This window comes from Nicotiana tabacum, chromosome 16, assembly GCF_000715075.1.
Source record: "Nicotiana tabacum cultivar K326 chromosome 16, ASM71507v2, whole genome shotgun sequence".
Lineage (NCBI taxonomy): Eukaryota > Viridiplantae > Streptophyta > Magnoliopsida > Solanales > Solanaceae > Nicotiana > Nicotiana tabacum.
In genome coordinates, this window is record NC_134095.1 from 107,304,198 (window position 1) to 107,311,286 (window position 7,089).

Sequence of the window (7,089 nt, forward strand, 5' to 3'; positions counted from 1 at the left end):
TGATACATGGATTGTGTATCGTGTTTAGTGATACATGGATTGAGTATTGCATACCGGTCATGCTAAGAGATAGAGTTTGAGCATGTGTAGATACCCTTGACTCATTTAGAAGCATTCATTTAGATACTAATTGTTGCATGTCATCTATATATACTAGTTAGGAACCTCGGCTCCATTGATTGAAGCGTGCCATCTTTAAATACTATATCTGAGCAGAGTTATGATTATATCTTGAATTGGAAAGCGTGCTTTATACCTTCGATTGTTGATATATTTGATATTTGTTATTCATGAGATTATATACTCTTTCAGTTCTAAGCTCTGTTATTTATATCTATGTTGTAAGTATCTTGATGCCTACATCCTTGTCGATACTTCTTTGAGTTTAGAATTGATACTTACTGGGTACCGATTGTGGTGTACTCATACTGCACTTCTGTATATCTTTCTGTGTGGATCCTTATGTGGGTACTAGCGAAGCCTCTTATTGAGACTAAATGCTCGCTTAGAGACTTAAGGTGATCTGCACTCTATGGATTCATTTGGTAGTTCCCAAGTCCTTGTCTTTTTACCATTTCTTGTCTATTTTGTTATTTCATATAGCTTTGATCATGTATTCAAACGTGTACTTATTCATTAGTTGCTCGTGTACTTGTGCCACCTGGATCTTGGGTGTTGTACCCTTTTGATCCTGTTTGGGCCATGTTATAACTGTATCAGGTATTTTACTATTTTGATATTATTCTTGTCTTTGTTATGATATGACTTTGTTAATTAAAGAAATCTTGACTATATTTTGTTGATTGTGATTTGGCTTGCTTAGCAAGTATGGCTAGGCGTTATCACGGCCTAAGGTGGGATTTTGTATTGTGACAAGTTGGAATCAGAGCCCTAGGTTGTGTAGGTCTCATTAGTCATGAGCAGGTCTAGTAGAATCTTGTGGATTGGTATGGAGATATCTATACTTATCTCCGAGAGGCTATAGGATGTTAGGAAACTTCTCTATCTTTTGTTCTCTATCGTTTGAATTTTTTTATTCTGAAGTTTGAATCATTTCTCTTCTATTCTCTCATCGATGGTGAAGACACGTTCATCGGGAGCACCTTAGTAGGTGCTAGTAGCGAGAAGCCGAGGCAAAGGTAGGGGTAGAGCATGCACCGTAGCTAGAGGCCTTGTTAGAGTAGCCACTATGGAGCCACAAGTAGATCCCATTGAGGAGAAAGTTCCCGATCAGGGTGAGCCAGTTGGACTAGCCCAGGTCTTAGAGGGGTTTGTTTCTACCCAGTACTTTAGGATGCCATTGTTTGTCTGGTTGGGCTTGTGGAGGGTTTGGCATAAATTGGAGTGCTTCATGTGGTACCGGCTACTCCATAGGATGGGTGAGGGGAACAGACTCCCGTTACTCATACTCCTGAGCAGGTTATAGCCCTGTATAATTGGGGGACATCCTCATGTGGTTGTTGTTAGGCCAGAGTGGAGGCCACAATGTTTGAAGAGGAGAAAGAGAGGTTTGATTGGTCTAGGAAGATGGGTCCCCCATAGTTTGATGGTAATTCTTTGGTAGATGCAAAGGATTTCTTAGATGGTTGTGAGGAGATTCTGCGGAATTTTGGTTTGGTGGAGTCTAATGTAGTTGAATTCATTACTTTTCAACTTCACGGGCCAGCCAAGAGGTGGTGGTAGTCATATGAGCATAGCAGGCCAGCAGGGTCACTTCCACTCACTTGGGGTCAGTTTCACATCTCTTTTTAGGAAATTGCATTCCCCTCATAAAGAGGGAGGATATGCGTGCCAGTTTGACCACCTTCAGCAAGGTAACATGTCTGTGACCAAGTGTGAGATGAGATTAACTAAGTTATCCAATCATGCAGATTTTCTAGTCCCCACCAAGGCTGAGAAGGTGACGAGGTTCATAGAGGGATTGACTTTTTGTATCAAGATTGCTTTGGATAGGGAGGCAGAGATTGGGACTACATTTCTTCATATTGTGGATATAGCATGCATGATTAAGTGCATTCGGGTCAGAGTAGGGAGACCATAGTGATTAGGGTAAGAGGCCCCGATAATTCTGGCAGCTTTTACCTCGTCGGAGATAGAGATCATTTTGGGATAGAGAATTCTAGCAGGCTAGTTCCTTCAGCTTATTAGCCCGCTCGTGGCACCTTGGTTCAGTCTTTATTCAATGCATTACTAGCGTAGAGTTCCCACCGTGCTCCTTCAGTTCAGGGTTCTACCAATGGGTACTCATGTTATGAGAGACAGTCCCAGATTCAACAGCTATTCTCAACTCGAGGTTGTTTTGAGTGTTGATGGGCAGGGCATATCAAGAGGGATTTCCCCATGCATAGTAGAGGCATAGCACAACATAGTTCTCATATCGTGACTCTAGTACCAGTTTTTACACCACCGACCCTACTAGCTATAGGGGAGCTCAGGTAGTCAGGGGACATCCTAGAGGTGAAGGTAGGTTAGGCGGAGGCCAAGCCCGTTGTTATGCATTTTCTCATAGACCCAAGGTGGATGCTTTAGATGCAATTATTATAGGAATTGTTTTAGTTTGTCATTAGATACATCAGTTCTATTTGATCCTGGTTCTACATATTCCTATCTACCATCGTACTTTGCATTGCATTTGCATTTGCCCCATTGTTCCCTTGATATCCCTATTCATGTATCTTCACTTGTTGGTGATTTTATTATGGTGGATCATGTGTATTGGTCTTGTGTGATTGCCATTGGGGTTATAAGACAAGTGTTGATCTTCTGTTGCATAGTGTGGTGGACTTTGATGTAATTTTGGGTATGGATGGTTATATCTGTACCACGATATTCTTGATTGTCACGCTAGGACCATGACGTTAGCTATGCTAGGGTTTTCCAGGTTGGAATGTAGAGGTTCTCTTGGCTATACTTCTAGTAAAGTGATTTCAATTCTGAAGGCTCATCAGATGGTTGAGAAGGGGTGTTTAGCGTATCTGGCATTTGTTAGAGATATTAGTGTTGATAATCCTACTGTCGAGTTAGTTCCAGTAGTGAGGGAGTTTCCAGATGTATTTCTTGTAGACCTATCGGGCATGCCACCCGATAGGGATGGTTGGCTTTTGTATTGACCTGGTGCCAGGCACTCAACCCATATCTATTCCACCATATCGCATGGCTCCACCGGAGTTGAAGGAGCAACTGCATGAGTTAATTAGATAAAGGTTAATCATGCCTAATGTGACACCTTAGGGTGAACTAGTATTGTTTGTAAAGAAGAGGGATGCTTCTATAATGATGTGTATTGATTGTAGGTAGTTGAACAAGGTAACTATCAAGAATAAGTATCCATTGCCTTGAATTTATGATTTATTTGATTAGCTTTAGGGTTCCAAAGGTGTTCTCGAAGATTGACCTGAGATTGGGTTATCATCATTTGAAAATTAGGGCTTCAGACATACCTAAGATGGATTTCAGGACTCGTTATGGGCATTATGAGCTTTTGGTGTTGTCTTTTGCTTTAACTAGTGCCCCTGTAGCTTTCATGCATTTGATGAATAGTGTGTTCCAACCTAATTTAGATTCTGTTTTCATTGTGTTCATTGATGATATCTTGGTATATTCCCGTAGTGCTGAGGCACACGAGCATCATTTGAGGATTGTGCTCCATATTTTGAGGGCGAAGAAGTTATATGCTAAGTTCTCCAAGTTTGAGTTTTGGTTGGAGTCAGTGGCATTCTTGAGCCGCATGGTGTCTAGTAATGGGATCAAGGTGGATCCAAAGAATATTGAGGTAGTTCAGAGTTGGCCAAGACCTTATAGCGCTACAGACATTAGGAGTTTTTTGAGTTTGGTTGGTTATTATCATCACTTCGTGAAGGGTTTTCATCTATTGCAGCCCCATTGACTAAGCTAACTTAGAAGGGCGCTCTATTCAGATGGTCTAACGAGTGTAAGAAGAGCTTTCAGAAGCTTAAGACTGCTTTGACTACGACTGCAGTTCTAGTATTGCCTTTAGAATTGGGGGTGTATACTATTTATTATGATGCTTCGCGTGTTCATCTTGGTTGTGTCTTGATACAAGATGGTAGGGTGATTGCATATTCATCACGCTAGTTAAATCCTCATGAGAAGAACTATCTAGTACATGACTTGGAGTTAGTGGCTATTGTGCACACGCTCAAGATTTAGAGGCATTACTTGTATGGCGTGTCTTGTGAGCTTTACACAGATCATCAGAGTCTTCAGCATTTGTTCGAGCAAAAAGATTCAAATTTTAGGCAGTGGATATGGTTAGAGTTGTTGAAGGATTATGATATCACTATCTTGTATTATCCGACCAATATAGTAGTAGATGCCTTGGCTAGAAAGGCGGAGAGTATGGGGAGTTTGGCATTTATTTAGTTGTAGAGAGGCCTTTGGCTATAGATGTTGAGGATTTGGCTAATAGATCCATGAGATTGGATATTTCTAAGCCTAGCAGAGTTCTTGCTTGTGTTGTCGCACGAGCGTCCTTGTTTGAGCACATCAAGGCTCGCCAGTATGATGATCCCCATTTGTTTGTCATTAAGGACACAATGTTGTTAGGTGGTTCTGAGGAGGTGGCTATTGGTGATTATGGGGTTTTGAGGCTTCAGGGTCGGATCTGTGTTCCTAATATGAATGGTTTGAGGGAGTTGATTCTTAAGAAGGCTCACACTTTGAGATATTCTATTCACCAAGTGCTATGAAGATGTATCGTGACCTGGAATAGCATTAGTAGTGGTGAAGGATGTAGAAGGACATTGTTGGGTATGTTTTGCGGTGTTTGAATTGTCAACAGGTCAAGTATAAGCATCAGAGACTAGACAATTTGCTTCAGAGATTAGATATACCAGAGTGAAAGTGGGAGTGTATCACTATGGATTTTGTGGTAGGTTTTCCACAAACTTTAAGGAGATTTGAAGTTATTTGGGTGATTGTAGATAGACTGACCAAGTCTGCATATTTCATTCCTGTCATGACTTCCTACACTTCTGAGCAGTTGGCTCAAATCTACATTAGAGAGATTGTCTGCCTGCATGGTGTGCCTGTGTCTATCATCTCGGATCGGGGCACTCAGTTTACATTGCACTTTTGAACCGATGTTCAATGTGAGTTAGGCACGCAAGTGGAGTTGAGTACTGCATTTCACCCTTAGATGGACGGACAGTCCGAGCATACCATTCAGATCTTGGAGGATATGTTGAGAGCATGTATTATAGATTTTGGAGGCTAGTAGGATCAATTTCTGCCATTAGCAAAGTTCGCCTACAACAAAAACTACCAGTCTAATATTCAGATGGCTCCGTATGAGGTATTATATAGAAGGAAATATCGTTCTCCGGTTAGGTGGTTTGAGTCGGGTGAGGCTAGGTTGTTCGGTACAGGTTTAGTTTGTGATGAAGGTGAAGTTGATTCAGGAGCGACTTCGTACAGTGCAGTCCAAGCAGAAAAGTTATGCTGACTCCGGAGCAGGACACTACTGTGTTTCAGACTCTAGGAGTTCCAATTGTTCCACCAGTTGGGGCCGTTCAGCTTGTTGCTAATGTCAGGCTTGAGGTTAGACCTGCTATGATCGTGAAGGAGCGGAAGATGGTTGATTGGTTTTGGAAGTGTAACAACCCGATCGATTGTTTTGTGTACTTGAACCCCATTTCCTCTTTTGAAGCCTCCCGTAGGTGTAATTGTGGTTATATAACTTGCGGGGATGGTTGGTTGGGTTTCGGTGAGATTTTGGATTGATTTGGAATATTTGGTACTTAGTTTGGAAGCTTAGGTTGGAGGTGTTAACTAGGTTTGATTTTTGTAAAAAACGACTCCGAAATGATGGTTTCAATTGGTTCATATGGTTATATTGGACTTAGGCATATGCTCAGAATTCAATTTGGAGGTTCCTAGGATGATTTTGTTCTTTTCGCCGAAAGTTGACAATTTGAAGGTTTAGAAATTTCCTAAGTTCGACCATTGGTTAACTTTATGGCTATCGAGTTCGAATTTTTGATGAACTTGGAATAGTTCTGTTTTGTCATTTGAAACTTTTGTGTAAAGTTTAGTGTCATTCCGAGTTGGTTTGGTAGGAATCAGACGCTTGATTGTGATTTTAGCGATTTTTGAGTTTCATTGTGAATTCTATGTGTTTCAGTGTTCGATTTGTGGTTCCAAATGTTATTTTGGTGTTTTGAGCTCGGGAATGAGTTCGTATGATATTTATAGACTTGTGTGAATATTTGGTATAGAGCCCGGGGGGTTCGAGTGAGTTTTGAACGCTTTTCGGTGTGTTTTTAACTTGTTTTAGAATTGCTGGTTCTTTGCTGGTGCTGCAAGCCTCGCAAATGCGGGATCCTGTTCGCATTTGTGAGGTGGTTATCGCATTTGCAATAATTGACTATGGGGACTAGCTTCGCAATTACGAATCCAGTGTCACATTTGCGAAATGGGTCTGGGCTGGGACATGTCGCTTTTCGACGTAGGCTGACTTTGCAAATATGAAGTGTGTGTCGCTTTCGCGACATTCCCTAGGCTCAACAGGCATCTCATTTGCGATCAATTGGTCGCACTTGTGAGGGGTCGTATTTGCGAACCCCTGGTCACATTTGCGATTTCTGGAGCTGAACAAAAAGATGAAATTTCGGGACTTAGTCTCATTTTATTACACTATGAGCCCTAGACTCGTTGGAAGGCAATTTTAAGAGGGGATTCCCATATAAAGCTATTGGGTAAGTGATTTTTACTCAATTTTGATATTATGACATGATTATTTATGAATTTTAACATCTAAACCATGAGATTTGAAGATAAATTTTGATTTTTTTTTACTATGTTTTGAAAAATAAAAATTTGATATTTGAGAGTTGATTTGGACTCGAATTTGAAAACCAAATACATATTTGGACTCATATGGTTATGGATAGTCGGGATCTACCCTCGACTCGAATTTTGACCGGGTGGGTCCGGGTTTACTTTTGTTGACTTTATAGAAATGGTGTAAAGATCTTAGCTTTACTAATTGAAATTGAATTTGCTTTCGTTGTTTGATATTATTAAATTATTTTTGGCTAGATTTGAGCCGACCGGAGGCGAATTTTGAAC